At 48.6% G+C, this 24,475-nt stretch overlaps 1 pseudogene; it reads left to right on the top strand.

The window, feature by feature from the left end:
• Positions 1-1,033: 1,033 nt before the first annotated feature.
• The window catches only part of LOC135535000 (R3H domain-containing protein 2-like), a 23,696-nt pseudogene continuing 254 nt past the window's right edge, over positions 1,034-24,475 (top strand).

Below are 24,475 nucleotides of genomic sequence, written 5' to 3'. Positions count from 1 at the left end.
CCTCCAATAACCAGGACACGTTGTTTATCCCTCCAGTAACCAGGACACGTTGTTTATCCCTCCAGTAACCAGGACACGTTGTTTATCCCTCCAGTAACCAGGACACGTTGTTCATCCCCTCCAGTAACCAGGACACGTTGTTTATCCCTCCAGTAACCAGGACACGTTGTTTATCCCTCCAGTAACCAGGACACGTTGTTTATCCCTCCAGTAACCAGGACACGTTGTTTATCCCTCCAGTAACCAGGCCACGTTGTTTATCCCTCCAGTAACCAGGACACGTTGTTTATCCCTCCAGTAACCAGGACACGTTGTTCATCCCTCCAGTAACCAGTACACGTTGTTCTCCCCTCCAGTAACCAGGACACGTTGTTTATCCCTCCAGTAACCAGGATACGTTGTTCTCCCCTCCAGTAACCAGGACACGTTGTTTATCCCTCCAGTAACCAGGACACGTTGTTCTCCCCTCCAGTAACCAGGCCACGTTGTTCTCCCCTGCAGTAACCAGGACACGTTGTTGACCTCTCAGTAACTATATGCCGTTCTCCTCCAGCAACGGTGACACGTTGGCAGTTCATCCTCCAGTAACCCAGACAATGTTGCCTTCCCTCCAGTAACCAGGACACGTTGTTCTCTCCAATCAGACACGTTGTTTATCCCTCCAGTAACCAGACACGTTGTTTATCCCTCCAGTAACCAGGACACGTTTATCCTCCAGTAACCAGGACACGTTGTTTATCTCCTCTGTAATCCAGTGACACGTTGTTTATCCCTCCAGTAACCAGGGCATGTTGTTTATCCCTCCAGTAACCAGGATAATGCTGTTCTCCCTCCAGTAACCAGGACACGTTGTTTATCCCTCCAGTAACCAGGACACGTTGTTTTCCTCCAGTAACCAGGACACGTTGTTTATCCTCCAGTAACCAGACACGTTGTTTATCCTCCAGTAACCAGGACACGTTGTTTATCCCTCCAGTAACCAGACACGTTGTTTATCTCTCCAGTAACCAGGACACGCTGTTTATCCCTCCAGTAACCAGGACACGTTGCAGTAACGCTGTTTATCCCTCCAGTAACCAGGACACGTTTGTGTTCACCTCCAGTAACCAGGACACGCTGCTCTCCAACCAGGACACGTTGTTCTCCTCCAGTAACCAGGAGTACGTTGCTTATCCCTCCAGTAACCATGAATAATGCTCTCCTCCAGTAACCAGGACACGTTGTTTATCCCTCTAGTAACCAGGACACGTTGTTTATCCCTCCAGTAACCAAACACGTTGTTTATCCTCCAGTAACCAGGACACGTTGTTCTCCCTCCAGTAACCAGGACACGTTGTTTATCCCTCCAGTAACCAGGACACGTTGTTTATCCCTCCAGTAACCAGGACACGTTGCCTCCAGTAACCAGGACACGTTGTTTATCCCTCCAGTAACCAGGACACGTTGTTCTCCCTCCAGTAACCAGGACACGCTTGTTTATCCCTCCAGTAACCAGGACACGTTGTTCTCCCTCCAGTAACCAGGACACGTTGTTCTCCCCTCCAGTAACCAGGACACGTTGTTTATCCCTCCAGTAACCAGGACACGTTGTTTATCCCTCCAGTAACCAGTACAAGAAGTTTCCCCAGATGACGTCGTACCACCGCATGCTGCTGCACCGTGTAGCGGCCTACTTTGGCATGGACCACAACGTAGACCAGACTGGCAAGGCCGTCATCATCAACAAGACTGGCAACACACGCATGTGAGTGGGAGACAGATAGAACTTAGGAGGCCATGTGTAGAACTTAGGAGGCCATGTGTAGAACTTAGGAGGCCATGTGTAGAACTTAGGAGGCCATGTGTAGAACTTAGGAGGCCATGTGTAGAACTTAGGAGGCCATGTGTAGAACTTAGGAGGCCATGTGTAGAACTCTGGAGGCCATGTGTAGAACTCTGGAGGCCATGTGTAGAACTCTGGAGGCCATGTGTAGAACTCTGGAGGCCATGTGTAGAACTCTGGAGGCCATGTGTAGAACTCTGGAGGCCATGTGTGTTCTCCCCTCCAGCAGTCCAGGACACGTTGTTCCTCCCCTCCAGTAACCAGGACACGCTTGTTCTCCCCTCCAGTAACCAGGATACGTTGTTTATCCCTCCAGTAACCAGGACACTTGTTTATCCCTCCAGCAAATCCAGACCACGTTGTTTATCCCTCCAGTAACCAGACACGTTGTTCATCCCCTCCAGCAACCAGTACACGTTGAATTGAAGCAACCCCTCCAGTCCTTATGTTCAGGTCCAATCATATCCACTTCCATGTGCATATTACGTGTGGCAGACACCTTGTCTTCAGCATCCTCTACCAGCCCTCACCACCTGCATCGTTCAGCATCCTCAACTAGCCCTCACTCACCAGCAACCAGCAAACTCTACTAGCCCTTACTCACCTGCCTCCAGCATCCTCTACCAGCCCTCACACCGCATCTCAGCATCCTCTAGCAGCCCTCCAGCATCTCTCAGCATCCTCTACCAGGACACATTGTTTCAGCATCCCTCCAGTAACCAGGACACTTGTTTATCCTCTACCAGCCCTCACTCACCTGCATCTCTCAGCATCCTCTACCCTCCACTCACCTGGATCTCTCAGCATCCTGTACCAGCCCTCACCACCTGCATCTCTCAGCATCCTCTACAGCCCTCACTCACCTGCATCTTCAGCATCCCCACCAGCCCCTCACTCACCTGCATCTCTCAGCATCCTCTCTATCTCCAGCCCCTCACCACCTGCATCTCTCAGCATCCTCTACTAGCCCTCCACTCACCTGCATCTCAGCATCCTCTATCCCTCACTCACCTGCATCTCTCAGCATCCTCTACCAGCCCTTATCACCTGCATCTCCAGTAACCAGCCCCTCACACCTGCATCTCTCAGCCTCCAGTAACCAGCCCTCACACCTGCATCTCTCAGCATCCTCTCCAGCCCCCTCACCAGGCATCTTGGTTGCTATTCCTGGTCATCTATTCCTCCATCAGTTGTGTAAATATAATTTCTCAGATGGCGAGGGTGATACCACCCTGATGGGTCTTCTGGAGTTACATTTGGAGCAGCGTGTAGTTGGCAGTGTTTCATCACCTGTTGGCATGGAGCACAACCGTAGAGTAGACTGTGCAAGTTCACTGTCATGCAGCCTCTCGTGTCAGAGAGTGAAAGGCATGCATGTTTTTTGAGCCAAGAAAACAGATTGAGTCTATAAAGTTATATTAATGACCCATGTTACCAGGTCTTGTTTCTAGTCTATAAAGTTATATTAATGACCCATGTTACCAGGTCTTGTTTCTAGTCTATAAAGTTATATTAATGACCCATGTTACCAGGTCTTGTTTCTAGTCTCAACAGTTATATTAATGACCCATGTTACCAGGTCTTGTTTCTAGTCTAAACAGTTATACAATAATGACCCATGTTACCAGGTCTTGTTTCTAGTCTAAACAGTTATATTAATGACCCATGTTACCAGGTCTTGTTTCTAGTCTAAACAGTTATATTAATGACCCATGTTACCAGGTCTTGTTTCTAGTCTAAACAGTTATATTAATGACCCATGTTACCAGGTCTTGTTTCTAGTCTAAACAGTTATACAATAATGACCCATGTTACCAGGTCTTGTTTCTAGTCTAAACAGTTATATTAATGACCCATGTTACCAGAGGTCTTGTTTCTAGTCTAAACAGTTATACTATAATGACCCATGTTACCAGGTCTTGTTTCTAGTCTAAACAGTTATATTAATGACCCATGTTACCAGGTCTTGTTTCTAGTCTAAACAGTTATATTAATGACCCATGTTACCAGGTCTTGTTTCTAGTCTATAAAGTTATACAATAATGACCCATGTTACCAGGTCTTGTTTCTAGTCTATAAAGTTATATTAATGACCCATGTTACCAGGTCTTGTTTCTAGTCTATAAAGTTATATTAATGACCCATGTTACCAGGTCTTGTTTCTAGTCTATAAAGTTATATTAATGACCCATGTTACCAGGTCTTGTTTCTAGTCTATAAAGTTATACAATAATGACCCATGTTACCAGGTCTTGTTTCTAGTCTATAAAGTTATACAATAATGACCCATGTTACCAGGTCTTGTTTCTAGTCTAAACAGTTATACAATAATGACCCATGTTACCAGGTCTTGTTTCTAGTCTAAACAGTTATATTAATGACCCATGTTACCAGGTCTTGTTTCTAGTCTAAACAGTTATATTAATGACCCATGTTACCAGGTCTTGTTTCTAGTCTAAACAGTTATATTAATGACCCATGTTACCAGGTCTTGTTTCTAGTCTCAACAGTTATATTAATGACCCATGTTACCAGACACACTTTTTTCTTTTCAGCGGGATTTGCCTTTTATATAATTTCACAAATCATGTCGCGTGCTGCTTTCAACTAGTCCCGGGTCGCTAATTATTGGTTTGATAACAATCAACATAGTTCAGTCACTTTACCTTGCTCGCTAACTACCTGGTCACTTGACCGTAGGTCTAAGCAAATTTGATTGGCACAGAAAGATAGGAAAAGGGTCTGCTACTCATGAAATGTGATTCATATAGGTTGTGATTCATATAGGTTGTGATTCATATAGGTTGTGATTCATATAGGTTGTGATTCATATAGGTTGTGATTCATATAGGTTGTGATTCATATAGGTTGTGATTCATATAGGTTGTGATTCATATAGGTTGTGATTCATATAGGGTGTGATTCATATAGGGTGTGATTCATATAGGGTGTGATTCATATAGGGTGTGATTCATATAGGTTGTGATTCATATAGGTTGTGATTCATATAGGTTGTGATTCATATAGGTTGTGATTCATATAGGGTGTGATTCATATAGGGTGTGATTCATATAGGGTGTGATTCATATAGGGTGTGATTCATATAGGGTGTGATTCATATAGGGTGTGATTCATATAGGTTGTGATTCATATAGGTTGTGAATCATATAGGTTGTGATTCATATAGGTTGTGATTCATATAGGTTGTGATTCTTATAGGTTGTGATTCTTATAGGTTGTGATTCATATAGGTTGTGATTCTTATAGGTGTGCTTCTTATAGGTGTGCTTCTTATAGGTGTGATTCATTAAGGTGTGATTCAAATCGGTGTGCTTCATATTGGCCTAATGGAAGCCTAAACTACATCAAAAATATTTACATTTTGCATGCTGCTTAAATTGTCTTTGGTGCCTAACGTTTTAAAATTTCAGCGTGTGTTTGTGGGACCAGCGTGTGTTTGTGGGAGCACGTGTGTTTCTCAGCGTGTGTGTGTGTTTCTGAGAAAAGGAGACCCTGGGAGTGTGTGTCCTTTGCCAATATGAGCAAATCAGCATTCTATACAGTATTTTATTATACACCAAAGTGTGAAGTCAAATTCAATGTGTTGTATTGAGTAGAAGTGTGAATTTCAGTGACAAATGTTTGCAGAACATTTAGAAAATGTGAACAAGCGCCCGGGGGACGGGTTGAACAGGACGCTAGGCAACACAGTTTCCTCTTGTGGTACTACTTGGTATCGTGGTACTCATTGGTATCGTGGTACTACTTGGTATCGTGGTACTACTTGGTATCGTGGTACTACTTGGTATCGTGGTACTCATTGGTATCGTGGTACTACTTGGTATCGTGATGCCACTTGGTATTGTGGTACTACTTGGTATCGTGGTACTCTTTGGTATCGTGATACTACTTGGTATCGTGGTACTACTTGGTATCGTGGTACTCCTTGGTATCGTGGTACTCCTTGGTATCGTGGTACTACTTGGTATCGCGGATACTACTTGGTATCGTGGTACTCATTGGTATCGTGTACTACTTGGTATTGTGGTACTACTTGGTATCTCTCAGCACTCCTTGGTATCGTGGTACTCATTGGTATCGTGGTACTCATTGGTATCGTGGTACTCATTGGTATCGTGGTACTACTTGGTATCGTGGTACTACTTGGTATCGTGGTACACATTGGTATCGTGGTACACATTGGTATCGTGGTACACATTGGTATCGTGGTACTACTTGGTATCGTGGTACTACTTGGTATCGTGTTACTACTTGGTATCGTGGTACTACTTGGTATGGTGGTACTACTTGGTATGGTGGTACTCATTGGTATCGTGGTACTACTTGGTATCGTGGTACTACTTGGTATCGTGGTACTCATTGGTATCGTGGTACTACTTGGTATTGTGGTACTACTTGGTATCGTAGTACTCCTTGGTATCGTGGTACTCATTGGTATCGTGGTACTCATTGGTATCGTGGTACTCATTGGTATCGTGGTACTACTTGGTATCGTGGTACTACTTGGTATCGTGGTACTACTTGGTATCGTGGTACTCATTGGTATCGTGGTACTACTTGGTATCGTGATGCCACTTGGTATTGTGGTACTACTTGGTATCGTGGTACTCTTTGGTATCGTGATACTACTTGGTATCGTGGTACTACTTGGTATCGTGGTACTCCTTGGTATCGTGGTACTCCTTGGTATCGTGGTACTACTTGGTATCGTGATACTACTTGGTATCGTGGTACTCATTGGTATCGTGGTACTACTTGGTATTGTGGTACTACTTGGTATCGTAGTACTCCTTGGTATCGTGGTACTCATTGGTATCGTGGTACTCATTGGTATCGTGGTACTCATTGGTATCGTGGTACTACTTGGTATCGTGGTACTACTTGGTATCGTGGTACTACTTGGTATCGTGGTACACATTGGTATCGTGGTACACATTGGTATCGTGGTACTACTTGGTATCGTGGTACTACTTGGTATCGTGTTACTACTTGGTATCGTGGTACTACTTGGTATCGTGGTACTACTTGGTATGGTGGTACTCATTGGTATCGTGGTACTACTTGGTATCGTGGTACTACTTGGTATCGTGGTACTCATTGGTATCGTGGTACTACTTGGTATCATGATCCTACTTGGTATCGTGGTACTACTTGGTATCGTGGTACTCCTTGGTATCGTGGTACTCCTTGGTATCGTGGTACTCCTTGGTATCGTGATACTACTTGGTATCGTGGTACTTATTGGTATCGTGGTACTACTTGGTATCGTGGTACTTATTGGTATCGTGGTACTTGGCCTGGTATCGTTAGTAAAATGTTGGTATCGTTACAAAACGAGTCCTACCGAGTTTCTGAGTAGTTTTGTTCCTTCAGCCCAGAGCAGAGGTTCTCAGAGCACATCAAGGATGAGAGGAAAACGGATTTCCAGAAGAAGTTTATCCTCAAGAGAGACGACGCCAGTATGGACAAGGATGATAATCAGGTCATTAGTCCCTTTCTTTTTGTTATTCTTCACTGTTGCTTTTTATTACTTAAATACTTAACAGTTAATTATACTTAACAGTTTCTGATTCACAGATCCTTCATACATGTTATTTGTAGCTGTTTTTACCTTTGTATGTCTTTGAAGAACACGAGGATTTTGATATATGAGAAGGCTGCATGTAATATATCCTGTTGACGATTATCTGAGTATATAAATCTCTCTCTCTCTTATCTGAGTATATAAATCTCTCTCTCTCTCTTATCTGAGTATATAAATCTCTCTAAATCTCTCTCTCTCTTATCTGAGTATACACATCTCTCTAAATCTCTCTCTCTCTCTCTTATCTGAGTATACACATCTCTCTAAATCTCTCTCTCTCTCTCTTATCTGAGTATACAAATCTCTCTAAATCTCTCTCTCTTATCTGAGTATACAAATCTCTCTAAATCTCTCTCTCTTATCTGAGTATACAAATCTCTCTAAATCTCTCTCTCTCTCTCTCTCTCTTATCTGAGTATATAAATCTCTCTCTCTCTCTCTTATCTGAGTATATAAATCTCTCTCTCTTATCTGAGTATATAAATCTCTCTCCCTCTCTTATCTGAGTATATAAATCTCTCTAAATCTCTCTCTCTCTCTTATCTGAGTATATAAATCTCTCTAAATCTCTCTCTCTCTCTCTTATCTGAGTATACAAATCTCTCTAAATCTCTCTCTCTTATCTGAGTATATAAATCTTTCTCTCTCTCTTATCTGAGTATACAAATCTCTCTAAATCTCTCTCTCTCTCTCTCTCTCTCTTATCTGAGTATACAAATCTCTCTAAATCTCTCTCTCTCTCTCTTATCTGAGTATATACATCTCTCTCTCTTATCTGAGTATATACATCTCTCTCTCTCTCTTATCTGAGTATACAAATCTCTCTAAATCTCTCTCTCTCTCTCTTATCTGAGTATATACATCTCTCTCTCTCTCTTATCTGAGTATACAAATCTCTCTAAATCTATCTCTCTCTTATCTGAGTATATACATCTCTCTCTCTCTCTCTTATCTGAGTATACAAATCTCTCTAAATCTCTCTCTCTCTCTTATCTGAGTATATAAATCTCTCTAAATCTCTCTCTTATCTGAGTATATAAATCTCTCTAAATCTCTATCTCTTATCTGAGTATACAAATCTCTCCCTCTCTCTCTCTTATCTGAGTATATAAATCTATCTCTCATCTGAGTATATAAATCTCTCTCTCTCTTATCTGAGTATATAAATCTCTCTAAATCTCTCTCTCTCTCTTATCTGAGTATATAAATCTATCTCTCTTATCTGAGTATATAAATCTCTCTAAATCTCTCTCTCTTTTCTGAGTATACAAATCTCTCTCTCTCTCTCTTATCTGAGTATATAAATCTCTCTCTCTCTTATCTGAGTATATAAATCTATCTCTCTTATCTGAGTATACAAATCTCTCTCTCTCTCTCTCTTATCTGAGTATATAAATCTCTCTGTCTCTTATCTGAGTATATAAATCTCTCTGTCTCTTATCTGAGTATATAAATCTCTCTAAATCTCTCTCTCTCTCTTATCTGAGTATATAAATCTCCCTCTCTCTCTCTCTTATCTGAGTATATAAATCTCTCTCTTATCTGAGTATATAAATCTCTCTCTCTCTCTTATCTGAGTATATAAATCTCTCTCTCTCTCTCTCTTATCTGAGTATACAAATCTCTCTCTCTCTCTCTCACAATATTTTAATGTACACGTATTCTTCCTGAGAAGATGCTCTGAATAGTATTCGGTGAATACCACTTCTTGTCCAATGATGTTTACTGATCACACCCCTTCTTCCTCTTGTCCAATCGCAGATCCGCGTGCCGTTGTCGGACGGGGCGCAGCAAATCCATAGAGGAGAGGAGGAGGAGTATCAGAGAGTACGAGACCGGATCTTTTCCGAGAAGTAAGTGTTGGAGGATAGTAGATACTCTTAGGCACAGAACTAGGATCAGTTTACCCTCACCAAATCGTGACATTAAGCATCGTATGGGGTAACGCACACAACTGACCCGAGTTCAGCGGATCTGGCTCCCGAGTTGCTCTGCGGTCAAAGGTACTACATCTCAGTGCTAGAGGCGTCGCTACAGACACCCTGGTTCGATCCCGGGCTGTATCACAACCGGCCGTGATCGGGAGTCCCATAGGGCGGCACACAATTTGGCCCAGCGTCTTCCGGTTTCAGGGGAGGGTTTGGCCGGGGTAGGCCGCCATTGTAAATAAGAATTTGTTTTAACTGACTTGCCCAGTTAAATAAATGTCTCAGGGCAACTCTGGTCGGGCTAAACAGTGAGGATGGGGATGGACAATTGGATGGACAGTTGGGGATGGACAGCTGGGGATGGACAGTTGGGGATGGACAGTTGGGGAGATGGACAGTTGGGGATGGACAGTTGGGGAGATGGACAGTTGGGGAGATGGACAGTTGGGGAGATGGACAGTTGGGGAGATGGACAGTTGGGGAGATGGACAGTTGGGGAGATGGACAGTTGGGGAGATGGACAGTTGGGGAGATGGACAGTTGGGGAGATGGACAGTTGGGGAGATGGACAGTTGGGGATGGACAGCTGGGGATGGACAGTTGGGGATGGACAGTTGGGGATGGACAGCTGGGGATGGACAGTTGGGGAGATGGACAGTTGGGGATGGACAGCTGGGGATGGACAGCTGGGGATGGACAGTTGGGGATGGACAGCTGGGGATGGATAGTAACTTTTTGGATAATAACAATATGTTCTCAATAACCTACTTGGTCAAATGAAAGCTATTAAATAGCCATATTTCTGGGATCAACAAGCTGTTGGTAATGTACAGGTGTCTCTTCCCTTTCAGTCCTCTCAGAATGGATACATCAACGACAACAGGTAAGTTCACAGTAGCTCCCAGTATCAGTGTGCATCACAGTGGAGAGTTGAATGTGTGTACTTGTAGAAGGGGACCCTAGAGTGGGGGTTCGTCTCCAGCCACTATAGTCCCTTAGGTGTGTAGGAGAGGCAGTCGGGCGGCCTGGTCACAGCAAAGCCCCTAACCCTGTTCCAAACCCCCTGGCACCGTAAAATTACACCACCAAGTTATGTTGACATGTTTTTTTGAAGAGATCTAATAATTCTGGGAATATATCATAAGTTTCAAGCACCCGGGTTTGGGTTTGCTAAGTTTGAATGTTGGGTTGAACTGACAATAGTTTTCCACATGTAGTCCAAAGCACAACAAAAGTACATCTTTTAACCCCTCTCTCTTTCTGATAGCGATGATTATTAAACCGATGTGTTTGAGAGACAAAAAGATGTGGTGGAACTTTGTTCCCTGTTTTTAAATTATTATTATTATTTTTTTTACTGTCAACATTTCTGCTCTGTGTGCATGCTCTTTTCTGGGCTGGGGTTTGGATACAGTGCAACACTGTTACAAATGGTCGCTCCCTATCCCTCCCCTTGGCCCTTTCCTCCTCAGTGTTGGCGTGTCTGAAGGTCTGGACCGGTTTAAACAGTGATAACATGTTCACCATATTGCTTCCATATTTACAGATCATTGAAGGGTAAGGGCCAAGGGGAGAGGTAGGGAATGAATTGAGAATGGCTGTTCCAAAACCTACATGGCCCCTTCTCCTATACCCACCCAGTAACCCCGGCTCTCCTATCTCTCCCTCCGCTGTCCCTCAACAGACTTTCGCCTGAAGGCTACTCCTCTACCTCTCAAAAGAGGAGGCAGATCTTTAGGTACTGACACATCGGCGTGACGTGTGACTCTAGCAGTCTGTGATTGTGTTGCCATGCCGTTCTACCCTCCCTGTCTAGTTGTGATTTGATATGACTGACTGATTGTGTGCGTCCAGAAATGGCACCTTATTCCCTACTTGGTGCGTTTAGGGTGGTTTAGGTTGCCATTTCAGACCTTAGCCACTGAATGTTGGTGTTGTTGCTTTGGCGTGGGTTGGCTCAGAGCAACACCTATGGCATGGCTGCTTTGTTGTTGTTTTTTTTTTTGGGGGGGGACTGGGTACTACTTATTATCCCTCTGTCATCATTGCTACATCCTCCATGATCTCTGTTTCTGTTGATCTGGTTTTCTATCTCCCTCTTCATCTTTGCTCTACTACTTGAACAATAGTTGTCTCTACTACTGTCTGTGGTGTCCTGAGGATAGATCTACTACTACTGTCTGTGGTGTCCTGAGGCTAGATCTACTACTACTGTCTGTGGTGTCCTGAGGCTAGATCTACTACTACTACTGTCTGTGGTGTCCTGAGGCTAGATCTACTACTACTACTGTCTGTGGTGTCCTGAGGATATATCTACTACTACTGTCTGTGGTGTCCTGAGGCTAGATCTACTACTACTACTGTCTGTGGTGTCCTGAGGATAGATCTACTACTACTGTCTGTGGTGTCCTGAGGATAGATCTACTACTACTACTGTCTGTGGTGTCCTGAGGATAGATCTACTACTACTGTCTGTGGTGTCCTGAGGCTAGATCTACTACTACTGTCTGTGGTGTCCTGAAGATGGATCTACTACTACTGTCTGTGGTGTCCTGAAGATGGATCTACTACTACTGTCTGTGGTGTCCTGAGGCTAGATCTACTACTACTACTGTCTGTGGTGTCCTGAGGATAGATCTACTACTACTGTCTGTGGTGTCCTGAGGCTAGATCTACTACTACTGTCTGTGGTGTCCTGAGGATAGATCTACTACTACTGTCTGTGGTGTCCTGAAGATGGATCTGCTGCTACTCTGTCCTAAAAAGAGAGATGCAATAACACTACTATCACATTTATCATTACCACGGTGAATTATTGTAATTTGTGTTCGTGTCAATTAATCCCATAAGGGACGGATGGCCAATTTGTCAATTTGACTCAAAAATTATAATTTCATTCATTCATCATCAGATCTTTGTGTTAGTTGTGATCAGTGATTCTGTTTGTACCACAGCTGTGACACGTACAAACTGAAATGTCATTAGCCGACTGACCTCAGTAACGTTGAAAAGAGGGATTTTGGGGGGTAAGTTTTCAGTGACAATAGTTCAGCAGACAAGCGATTGCATGGGGCGGCACGGTATCCTAGTGGTTAGAGCGTTGGACTAGTAACCGGAAGGTTGCAAGTTCAAACCCCCGAGCTGACAAGGTACAAATCTGTCGTTCTGCCCCTGAACAGGCAGTTAACCCACTGTTCCTAGGCCGTCATTGAAAATAAGAGTTTGTTCTTAACTGACTTGCCTGGTTAAATAAAGGTAAAAAATGATCACGTCTCACTGAATTGAGACTTACTGTGCCTTTTCCGCGTGTGTTGTCTTAGTGCAAATCCTACGTTGTGTGTGGAGATGATGACTCATAGGTAAGTCAGTATTCTCCTCTTCTCCTGACAATGTTTACCATGTCACATATACAGTAGAAACATATAGGTATTATTTACTGAATTGTATTTTGTAGGGGGAAATGCTAAAGAAATCTAAAGTGCAACATTTTTGGGGGAAGATGTATTGTGACAGAACATCTCCCCCTGTGTTGGCTGGAGAGAGTGTTGTGTTTTGCAACAGGAGAGACAGAATGTCGTGATTTGAAAAGCAGGATCTCGCTCTCGCTCATCTTTGTCTGCACAGTGTGAGCGTAGCACCACCTACCTTTCTTTCTTTAAAATAGGCGGTGGAAGCTGGGAGGCAGGGACGCGGGACAGATGAATAGGGAGAGAGGCGGGGAGAGAGGCGGGGAGGCGGGACAGATGAATAGGAAGGAGGCGGGGGAGAGTGGCGGGGAGGCGGGACAGATGAATAGGAAGGAGGCGGGGAGAGTGGCGGGGAGGCGGGACAGATGAATAGGAAGGAGGCGGGGAGAGTGGCGGGGAGAGAGGCAGGGAGGCGGGACAGATGAATAGGAAGGAGGCGGGGAGAGAGGCGGGGAGAGAGGCGGTGAGAGAGGCGGTGAGAGAGGCGGTGAGAGAGGCGGGGAGAGAGGCAGGGAGAGAGGCAGGGAGAGAGGTGGGGAGAAAGGCGGGGAGAGAGGCGGGGAGAGGCAGGGAGGCGGGACAGATGAATAGGAAGGAGGCAGGGAGAGAGGTGGGGAGAGAGGCGGGGAGAGAGGCGGGGAGAGGCAGGGAGGCGGGACAGATGAATAGGAAGGAGGCGGGGAGAGAGGCGGGGAGAGGGGCAGGGAGAGAGGTGGGGAGAGAGGCGGGGGAGAGGCGGGGGGAGAGGCGGGGAGAGGCAGGGAGGCGGGACAGATGAATAGGAAGGAGGCGGGGAGAGAGGTGGGGAGAGGGGCAGGGAGAGAGGTGGGAGAGGGTGGGGGAGAGGTGGGGAGAGGTGGGGAGAGAGGCAGGGAGAGAGGCGGGGAGAGAGGTGGGGAGAGGGGTGGGGAGAGAGGTGGGGAGAGAGGCGGGGAGAGGGGCGGGGAGAGAGGCGGGGAGAGGGGCGGGGAGAGAGGCGGGGAGAGAGGCGGGGAGAGAGGCGGGGAGAGAGGGGCAGGGAGAGAGGTGGGGAGAGAGGCGGGGAGAGAGGCAGGGAGAGAGGGGCAGGGAGAGAGGGGCAGGGAGAGAGGCGGGGAGAGAGGCGGAGAGAGGGGCGGGGAGAGAGGTGGGGAGAGAGGCGGGGAGAGAGGCAGGGAGAGAGGGGCAGGGAGAGAAAAAAGGAGAGACTGGGAGAGAAAGAGGCAGGGAGAAAGCCTAAAATAGCTCATCCATTAATTACTGTTTCTCTGAAATATTTATCACCGACTGCTACGTTCAAACAGATTTACACCACCAATCATTTCTACCTTTTTGTCTCCTTATATCTGATATTATAAGGATATTCCCTGGCTTTTGTTTTGGTTCTATTTCAATCTTCTGTCCTAGGCAACCTCAGTCATTTCTCTGAATATCTAGAACAGACACGTCTAGCTGATCTGGTTATTTTGTGTACCTGTGTTGTCTTTAAGTGGAGCAGCTTGTTAATAGGGCACGTTTATTCCCATCAAATAGGTAACTAGGTTATTCTGCAGTCAGAGCACCCCACTGTAATTCACTTGAGTTGTATTTTCCCTTGTTGTTTCCCTTGTTGTTGGGAAAATGATGATTAAATGACTGAACAAATCATTTTAAATGGAATTATAATTGTAAACTGTAACTAATATTATATAATTGTAATTGTAAATCCAAGCATTTTTTGTCAGCATTTTAATTGATAAGTCTGTCACCACATTACCCTCACAAACCTGCATTTGTCAGACTTTTTGTTCAGTGCAATGCCATATCATCTATATTTTGATGACGTGAGAACAAACGAAAAGTAGGATATAAACATTGTGACAGTGAGCGACAAAGCTGTAGTTTTGGAGGTAATGGGAAGTTGATAGCCTCCTGGTCGCTACTAGTGACATTCTAATAGCGACAGCATGTCGTTCAGCCTACTGCTGCTGTCGCTCAGCCTACTGCCGCTGTCGTTCAGCCTACTGCCGCTGTCGCTCAGCCTACTGCCGCTGTCGCTCAGCCTACTGCCGCTGTCGCTCAGCCTACTGCCGCTGTCGCTCAGCCTACTGCCGCTGTCGCTCAGCCTACTGCCGCTGTCGCTCAGCCTACTGCCGCTGTCGCTCAGCCTACTGCCGCTGTCGCTCAGCCTACTGCCGCTGTCGCTCAGCCTACTGCCGCTGTCGCTCAGCCTACTGCCGCTGTCGCTCAGCCTACTGTCGCTCAGCCTACTGCCGCTGTCGCTCAGCCTACTGCCGCTGTCGCTCAGCCTACTGCTGCTCAGCCTACTGCTACTCAGCCTACTGCCGCTGTCGCTCAGCCTACTGCCGCTGTCGCTCATCCTACTGCCGCTGTCGCTCAGCCTACTGCCGCTGTCGCTCAGCCTACTGTCGCTCAGCCTACTGCCGCTGTCGCTCAGCCTAGTTCCGCTGTCGCTCAGCCTACTGCCGCTGTCGCTCAGCCTACTGCCGCTGTCGCTCAGCCTACTGCCGCTGTCGCTCAGCCTACTGTCGCTCAGCCTACTGCCGCTGTCGCTCAGCCTAGTTCCGCTGTCGCTCAGCCTACTGCCGCTGTCGCTCAGCCTACTGCCGCTGTCCCTCAGCCTACTGCCGCTGTCCCTCAGCCTACTGCTGCTGAAAGAAACAGAAAGCTGTGTGTGACTCCATAGTGACGGTATGAGGGGGGGGGGGGGGATGTGTGTAACTCCATAGTGACGGTATGAGGGGGTGTGTGTAACTCCATAGTGACGGTATGAGGGTGTGTGTAACACCATAGTGACGGTATGAGGGGGGATGTGTGTAACACCATAGTGACGGTATGAGGGGGGATGTGTGTAACTCCATAGTGACGGTATGAGGGTGTGTGTAACTCCATAGTGACGATATGAGGGGGATGTGTGTAACTCCATAGTGACGGTATGAGGGGGGATGTGTGTAACACCATAGTGACGGTATGAGGGTGTGTAACTCCATAGTGACGGTATGAGGGGGGATGTGTGTAACACCATAGTGACGGTATGAGGGGGGATGTGTGTAACTCCATAGTGACGGTATGAGGGGGGATGTGTGTAACTCCATAGTGACGGTATGAGGGGGGATGTGTGTAACTCCATAGTGACGGTATGAGGGGGGATGTGTGTAACTCCATAGTGACGGTATGAGGGGGGATGTGTGTAACTCCATAGTGACGGTATGAGGGGTGGATGTGTGTAACTCCATAGTGACGGTATGAGGGGGGATGTGTGTAACACCATAGTGACGGTATGAGGGGGATGTGTGTAACTCCATAGTGACGGTATGAGGGGGATGTGTGTAACTCCATAGTGACGGTATGAGGGTGGGGGGGGGGGTGTGTGACTCCATAGTGACGGTATGAGGGGGGGATGTGTGTAACTCCATAGTGACGGTATGAGGGGGGATGTGTGTAACTCCATAGTGACGGTATGAGTGGGGGGGGTGTGTAACTCCATAGTGACGGTATGAGGGGGGGGATGTGTGTAACTCCATAGTGACGGTATGAGGGGGTAACTCCATAGTGACGGTATGAGGGGGTGTGTGTAACTCCATAGTGACAGTATGAGGGGTGTGTGTAACTCCATAGTGACGGTATGAGGGGGGGTGTGTGACTCCATAGTGACGGTATGAGGGGGGATGTGTGACTCCATAGTGACGCTATGAGGGGGGATGTGTGTGACTCCATAGTGACGGTATGAGGGGGGGGATGTGTGTAACTCCATAGTGACGGTATGAGGGGGATGTGTGTAACTCCATAGTGACGGTATGAGGGGGGATGTGTGTAACTCCATAGTGACGGTATGAGGGGGGATGTGTGTGACTCCATAGTGACGGTTGGAGGGGGGATGTGTGTGACTCCATAGTGACGGTATGAGGGGGGATGTGTGAAACTCCATAGTGACAGTATGAGGGGGGGATGTGTAACTCCATAGTGACGGTATGAGGGGGGGATGTGTGACTCCATAGTGACGGTATGAGGGGAGGATGTGTGTAACACCATAGTGACGGTATGAGGGGGTGTGTGTAACACCATAGTGACGGTATGAGGGGGGATGTGTAACTCCATAGTGACGGTATGAGGGGGGGGATGTGTAACTCCATAGTGACGGTATGAGGGGGGTGATGTGTGTAACTCCATAGTGACGGTATGAGGGGGGATGTGTGTAACTCCATAGTGACGGTATGAGGGGGGATGTGTGTAACTCCATAGTGACGGTATGAGGGGGGATGTGTGTAACACCATAGTGACGGTATGAGGGGGGGGATGTGTGTGACTCCATAGTGACGGTATGAGGGGGTGTGTGTAACACCATAGTGACGGTATGAGGGGGGATGTGTGACTCCATAGTGACAGTATGAGGGGGATGTGTGTGACTCCATAGTGACGGTATGAGGGGGGATGTGTGTGACTCCATAGTGACGGTATGAGGGGGGGATGTGTGTGACTCCATAGTGACGGTATGAGGGGGATGTGTGTAACTCCATAGTGACGGTATGAGGGGGGATGTGTGTAACTCCATAGTGACGGTATGAGGGGGGGGATGTGTGTAACTCCATAGTGACGGTATGAGGGGGATGTGTGTAACTCCACAGTGACGGTATGAGGGGGATGTGTGTAACTCCATAGTGACGGTATGAGGGGGGATGTGTGTAACACCATAGTGACGGTATGAGGGGGATGTGTGTGACTCCATAGTGACGGTATGAGGGGGGATGTGTAACTCCATAGTGACAGTATGAGGGGGGGGATGTGTGTGACTCCATAGTGACGGTATGAGGGGGGGGATGTGTGTAACTCCATAGTGACGGTATGAGTGGGGGGGGGATGTGTGTAACTCCATAGTGACGGTATGAGGGGGGTGTGTGTAACTCCATTGTGACGGTATGAGGGGGAGGGATGTGTAACTCCATAGTGACGGTATGAGGGGGGGGATGTGTAACTCCATAGTGACGGTATGAGGGGAGGATGTGTGTGACTCCATAGTGATGGTATGAGGGGGGATGTGTGTGACTCCATAGTGACGGTATGAGGGGGGATGTGTGTGACTCCATAGTGACGGTATGAGGGGGGATGTGTGTAACTCCATAGTGACGGTATGAGGGGGATGTGTGTAACTCCATAGTGACGGTATGAGGGGGGGGATGTGTGTAACTCCATAGTGACGGTATGAGGGGGGATGTGTGTGACTCCATAGTGACGGTATGAGGGGGGGGATGTGTGTAACTCCATAGTGACGGTATGAGGGGGATGTGTGTAACTCCATAGTGACAGTATGAGGGGGGATGTGTGTGACTCCATAGTGACGGTATGAGGGGGGATGTGTAACTCCATAGTGACGGTATGAGGGGGGATGTGTAACTCCATAGTGACGGTATGAGGGTGGGGGGGGTGTGTGACTCCATAGTGACAGTATGAGGGGGGATGTGTGTGACTCCATAGTGACGGTATGAGGGGGGGGATGTGTAACTCCATAGTGACGGTATGAGGGGGATGTGTGTGACTCCATAGTGACGGTATGAGGGGGGATGTGTGTAACTCCATAGTGACGGTATGAGGGGGGTTGTGTGTGACTCCATAGTGACGGTATGAGGGGGGGGATGTGTGTGACTCCATAGTGACGGTATGAGGGGGGGATGTGTAACTCCATAGTGACGGTATGAGGGGGGTTGTGTGTAACTCCATAGTGACGGTATGAGGGGGATGTGTGACTCCATAGTGACGGTATGAGGGGGGGTGTGTGTGACTCCATAGTGAATAGGGGATGTGTGTGTGTGTATGTTCTCTGTGTGTTTGTGTACTCTGTGTCTCTGTGTACTCTGTTGTTCTGTGTGTGTGTGTACTCTGCGTGTGTGTGTGTGAGTGTACTCTGTCTCTGTGTGTGTGTACTCTGCGTGTACTCTGTGTGTGTGTACTCTTTGTGTGTGTGTACTCTGCGTGTGTGTGTACTCTGTGTTGCATTCTGACCAGACCTCTAGCGCATAATGATTTTTGTCCTCCCACACCAAACGCTATCTGGACATGCAGGTTGAAATGTCAAAATAAACTCTGAACCAACCATATTAATTTTGAGGACAGGTGCGTGAACCATTTATGGCAATTTAGCTAGCTAGTTTGCTGTTTTTCGCTAATTTGTCCTGGTATATAAACATTGGGTTGTTATTTTACCTGAAATGCACAAGGTCCTCTACTCCGACAATTAATCCACAGAAAAAAATTTAAAACCGAGTTTGTTTTTCTAGTAATCTCTCCTCCTTCAGGCTTCTTCTTCTACTTGTTTGGACTTTATGTGGCAGTTGACAACCAACTTTAAGGTGCATTACCACCACCTACTGGACTGGAGTGTGGACCTCAGTTCATCTTCCAATCACCCACGTGTTCATATGCTCCTAACAACCAATGAGGAGATGGGAGAGGCGGGACTTACAGCGCATCATGCGTCACAAATTAACCCAAGTTCTATTTTAGAGCTTGGCAGTGCAGACGCTTCGTTGACGCTCGCGACCAGTGTGGTTGCTATGATCTGAATAACATGTATGTGTCCATGTATTTTACTGTGCGCGCGGTGTGGTTAGCATGTTACTCCTGGTGTCCCATTGTAAAGGAAAACCTCTTTATGGCTGTGTTTTTATTTCCAGAATGGACCTGTTGTTGCCTTGTCACTCATTCGGGATCTGTACTTTACTCAATGTACTCCTGTCATCTTTTTCACCTCGGTGTTGATTGGATGAAACATCAGCGAACTGCATGTGTGTTTCTCTGTGATGTGGGTGGCAGTTTGGTGAATGTCCTGTACACTACAGGGGTGTGGTTGGTTGATTTCCCATTTGTTCTGGTTGATTTATTGACCGGTCAGCCAACATCTTTGTGTTTTGGTTTGTTGAATGCCCCATGTTCTCCACACATGTCAAGGTGTTGTTCTTAACCTGATCACCCTCTGTCTCCACCTCTCTGTTCCTCTCTCTGTCTCTCTGTCTCTCTCTGTGTCTCTCTCTCCACCTCTCTGTTCCTCTCTCTCTGTGTCTCTCTCCCACCTCCCTTCCTCTCTCTCTCTCTCCACCTTTGTTCCTCCCTATCTCTCCACCTCTTTTCCTCTCTCTCTCTCTCTCTCTCTCCACCTCTTTTCTCTCTCTCTCTCTCTCTCTCTCTCTCTCTCTCTCTCTCTCTCTACCCGTCTCTCTCTCTCTCTCTACCCCTGTTTCTCTCTCTCTACCTCTCTCTCTCTCTACCCCTGTTCTTCTCTCTCTCTACCTCTGTTCTTCTCTCCCTCCCTCTCTACCACTTTTCCTCTCTCTACCTCTGTTCCTCTCTCTCTACCTCTGTTCCTCTCTCTCTCTCTCTCCCTCTCTCTCCACCTTTGTTCCTCTCTCTCTCTCTCTCCACCTTTGTTCCTCCCTATCTCTCCACCTCTTTTCCTCTCTCTCTCTCTCTCTCTCTCTCTCTCTCTACCCGTCTCTCTCTCTACCCCTGTTTCTCTCTCTCTCTACCCCTGTTTCTCTCTCTCTACCTCTCTCTCTCTCTACCCCTGTTCTTCTCTCTCTCTCTACCTCTGTTCTTCTCTCTCTCCCTCTACCACTTTTCCTCTCTCTACCTCTGTTCCTCTCTCTCTCTACCTCTGTTCCTCTCTCTCTCTCTCTCTCCACCTTTGTTTCTCTCTCTCTCTCTCTCTCTCCACCTCTCTTTCTCTCTCCACCTCTGTTGCTCTTTCTTTCTCTCCCTAACACACCATCACCCTCGTTTCCCTGCTGTTTCCACCTCTTCCTCATATTCCCCTGTTTCCCTCACTCTCCCCTCCTCCCCTGTTTCCCTCACTCTCCCATCCTCCCCTCTCCCCTCCTCACCTGTTTCCCTCACTCTCCCCTCCTCACCTGTTTCCCTCACTCTCCCATCCTCCCCTCTCCCCTCCTCACCTGTTTCCCTCCCTCTCCCCTCATCCCCTGTTTCCCTTACTCTCCCATCCTCCCCTCTCCCCTCCTCACCTGTTTCCCTCCCCTCTCCCCTCCTCCCCTGTTTCCCTCCCCTCTCCCCTCCTCCCCTGTTTCCCTCACTCTCCCCTCCTCACCTGTTTCCCTCACTCTCCCCTCCTCACCTGTTTCCCTCACTCTCCCCTCCTCACCTGTTTCCCTCACTCTCCCATCCTCCCCTCTCCCCTCCTCACCTGTTTCCCTCCCTCTCCCCTCCTCACCTGTTTCCCTCCCTCTCCCCTCCTCCCCTGTTTCCCCTCCCCTCTCCCCCTCCTCCCCTGTTTCCCTCCCTCTCCCCTCCTCCCCTGTTTCCCTCCCTCTCCCCTCCTCCCCTGTTTCCCTCCCTCTCCCCTCCTCCCCTGTTTCCCTCCCTCTCCCCTCTCCCCTCCTCCCCTGTTTCCCTCCCCCTCCCCTGCATAGGGGTGACCTTGAGAGCTCCAGCCGTGCGTCCAGCAGTCGTCAGAGCAGCACTGACAGTGATATGAAGTGCCTGGAGCCAAGGCCCTGGAGCAGCACAGACTCTGATAGTTCAAACAGGACCCTACGGCCCCCGGTCACCAAGGCTTCCAGCTTCTCTGGCATCTCCATTCTGACCAGAGGAGATAGTCTGGGCAGCAACAAGAGCTCTCAGGGCAGCTGCAGGGGCTCACGCACTGGTATGTACCAGACAGACATCCTAATGGGGATTGTATAATGAAAAATGCCTCCTGTAGTTGGAAATTAAAATGTTGTGACCATTGTGCTCTGGGCAGTCCATTCTAGTAATTGAATTTCTCAATGTGAAAATACTGAATTAAATTGAAATGGCAACACACAGAAGTGTTTAAGCACTCTTTAAAGCAGTCTTTGGAGGTCACTGACACAGAACAGGCCAGAGGGAAACAGAAGGCAATCCTTTTCAAGCCCCTTCATCTTTTTGAAAACAAATCAAAAGAGGAAAGAATCTGAAGATAGTACAGAGAAGAGTGCAGAAATGTTGAGGAGCAAAACGTACTGTTTCTGTATTTTGACTTTGTCTTGACTCTTGTGTCGTCTTGTTGTGTTATTAGGACTCCCACTGGTGAGTCCAGACATGTGTCCCCAGCCCCCAGTCCCCCAGCCTGGCCCCTGCCCCGGGGGTCGCAGTCTACTGCCCTGCCCCTCCCAGGTCCAGACCCAACCCCCCCAGACCGCCCTATTGCCCACCCCACAGCAACACCCCATGGGCAACTATAACCATAACCACATGACTCAGGTGAGAGAGGAGCTCATGTCATGAATCCTTTTTTATTTAAATACAGTTTCAGCTTAGAAAATTGAAAAGACATGGCTATGTTCCTGCACCTAACATCTGTCTGCATCTCCTCCTGCTCTCCCCTCTCCCTCCATCTCTCCCCCCTCCCTCCATCCATCTCTCCTCCATCTCTCCCCCCTCCCTCCATCTCTCCCTCCATCTCCCCCCTCCCTCCCCTCTCCCTCCATCTCCCTCCCCTCTCCCCTCTCCCTCCATCTCCCTCCTCCCTCTCCCCCTCCCTCCCCTCTCCCCCTCCCTCCATCTCTCCCCCCTCCTCCATCTCTCCCTCTCCCTCCATCTCTCCCTCCATCTCCCTCTCCATCCATCTTTGCCTCCATCTCTCTCCCCCTCCCTCCATCTCTCTCCCCTCTCCCTCCATCTCTCCCCATCCCTCCATCCATCTCTCCTCCATCTCCCCCCCTCCCTCCATCTCTCCCTCCATCTCCCCCTCCCTCCCCTCTCCCTCCATCTCCCCTCCCTCCCCTCTCCCTCCATCTCCCCCCTCCCTCCCCTCTCCCCCTCCTCCTCCATCTCTCCCCCTCCCTCCATCTCTCCCTCCATCTCCCCCTCCCTCCATGTCTCCCCCCTCCCTCCATCTCTCCCTCTCCCCTCCATCTCTCCCTCCATCTCCCCCTCCCTCCATCTCCCCCTCCCTCCCCTCTCCCCTCTCCCTCCATCTCCCCCCTCCCTCCCCCATCTCCCCCTCCCCTCCCCCTCTCCCCCCCCCCCTCCCTCCATCTCTCCCCTCCCTCCATCTCTCCCTCCATGTCTCCCCCCTCCCTCCATCTCTCCCTCTCCATCCATCTCTCCCTCCATCTCTCTCCCCCCTCCCTCCATCTCCCCCCTCCCTCCATCTCTCCCTCCATCTCTCCTCGCTCCCTCCATCCATCTCTCCCTCCATCTCTCCCTCCATCTCCCCCTCCCTCCCCTCTCCCCCCTCCCTCCATCTCTCCCCCTCCCTCCATCTCTCCCCCTCCCTCCATCTCTCCCCCTCCCTCCATCTCTTCCCCCTCCCCCTCCATCTCTCCCCTCTCCCTCCATCTCTCCCCCCTCCATCTCTTCCATCTCTCTCCCCCCTCCCTCCATCTCTCCCTCTCCCTCCATCTCTCCCCCTCCCTCCATCTCTCCCCCCCTCCCTCCATCTCTCTTCCATCTCTCCTTCTCCCTCCATCTCTCTCCCCCTCCCTCCCTCCATCTCTCCCCCCTCCCTCCATCTCTCCCTCTCCCTCCATCTCTCCCCCTCCCTCCATCTCTCTTCCATCTCTCCCCCTCCCTCCATCTCTCCCCCTCCCTCCATCTCTCCCCCTCCCTCCATCTCTCTCCCCATCTCTCCCATTCTCCCTCCATCTCTCCCCCTCCTCCATCTCTCTTCCATCTCTCCTCCCTCCATCTCTCCCCTCCCTCCATCTCTCCCCCTCCCTCCATCTCTCCCCCCCTCCCTCCATCTCTCCCCCCTCCCTCCATCTCCCCCCCTCCCTCCATCTCTTCCATCTCTCCCCCTCCCTCCATCTCTCCCCCCTCCCTCCATCTCTCCCCTCCCTCCACCTCTCCCCCTCCCTCCATCTCTCCCCCCTCTCTCCATCTCTCTTCCATCTCTCCCCCTTCTCCCTCCATCTCTCCCCCTCTCTCCATCTCTCTTCCATCTCTCCCCCTTCTCCCTCCATCTCTCCCCCCCTCCCTCCATCTCTCTTCCATCTCTCCCCCTCCCTCCATCTCTCCCCCTCCCTCCATCTCTCCCCCTCCCTCCATCTCTCCCCCCTCCCTCCATCTCTCCCTCCATCTCTCCCTCTGTTAGCCGGTGGGGTCTCTGCAGCCCTCTCCACCTGTGTCCTACTCCTCCTCCTGTCCCCAGGTCCTCCTGCCTCTCTCTTCCCCCCAGCAGTACATGGTAGTACGACCATCCATATGTTTATAATGTACTGTTACTGAGCCCAGTCTCTCTTCCCCCCAGCAGTACATGGTAGTACGACCATCCATATGTTTATAATGTACTGTTACTGAGCCCAGTCTCTCTTCCCCCCAGCAGTACATGGTAGTACGACCATCCATATCTTTATAATGTACTGTTACTGAGCCCAGTCTCTCTTCCCCCCAGCAGTACATGGTAGTACGACCATCCATATGTTTATAATGTACTGTTACTGAGCCCTGTCTCTCTTCCCCCCAGCAGTACATGGTAGTACGACCATCCATATCTTTATAATGTACTGTTACTGAGCCCAGTCTCTCTTCCCTCCAAGCAGTACATGTTACTAGTACCCTTCATACATTCTCTCTCTATAAACAGTAAATATAACACCAAACCTTCCATATCTTGGCTTTCTCTCCCGGTCTTGTTAGTCCCTATTAGACTGAAGTGGCAATATGACAATCATCATCACAACTCTATATTCACACCTACGTCTTC

Source organism: Oncorhynchus masou, unplaced genomic scaffold, assembly GCF_036934945.1.
Source record: "Oncorhynchus masou masou isolate Uvic2021 unplaced genomic scaffold, UVic_Omas_1.1 unplaced_scaffold_4298, whole genome shotgun sequence".
NCBI classification, from domain to species: Eukaryota; Metazoa; Chordata; class Actinopteri; order Salmoniformes; family Salmonidae; genus Oncorhynchus; species Oncorhynchus masou.
This window is presented reverse-complemented; position numbering and strand designations above follow the sequence as displayed.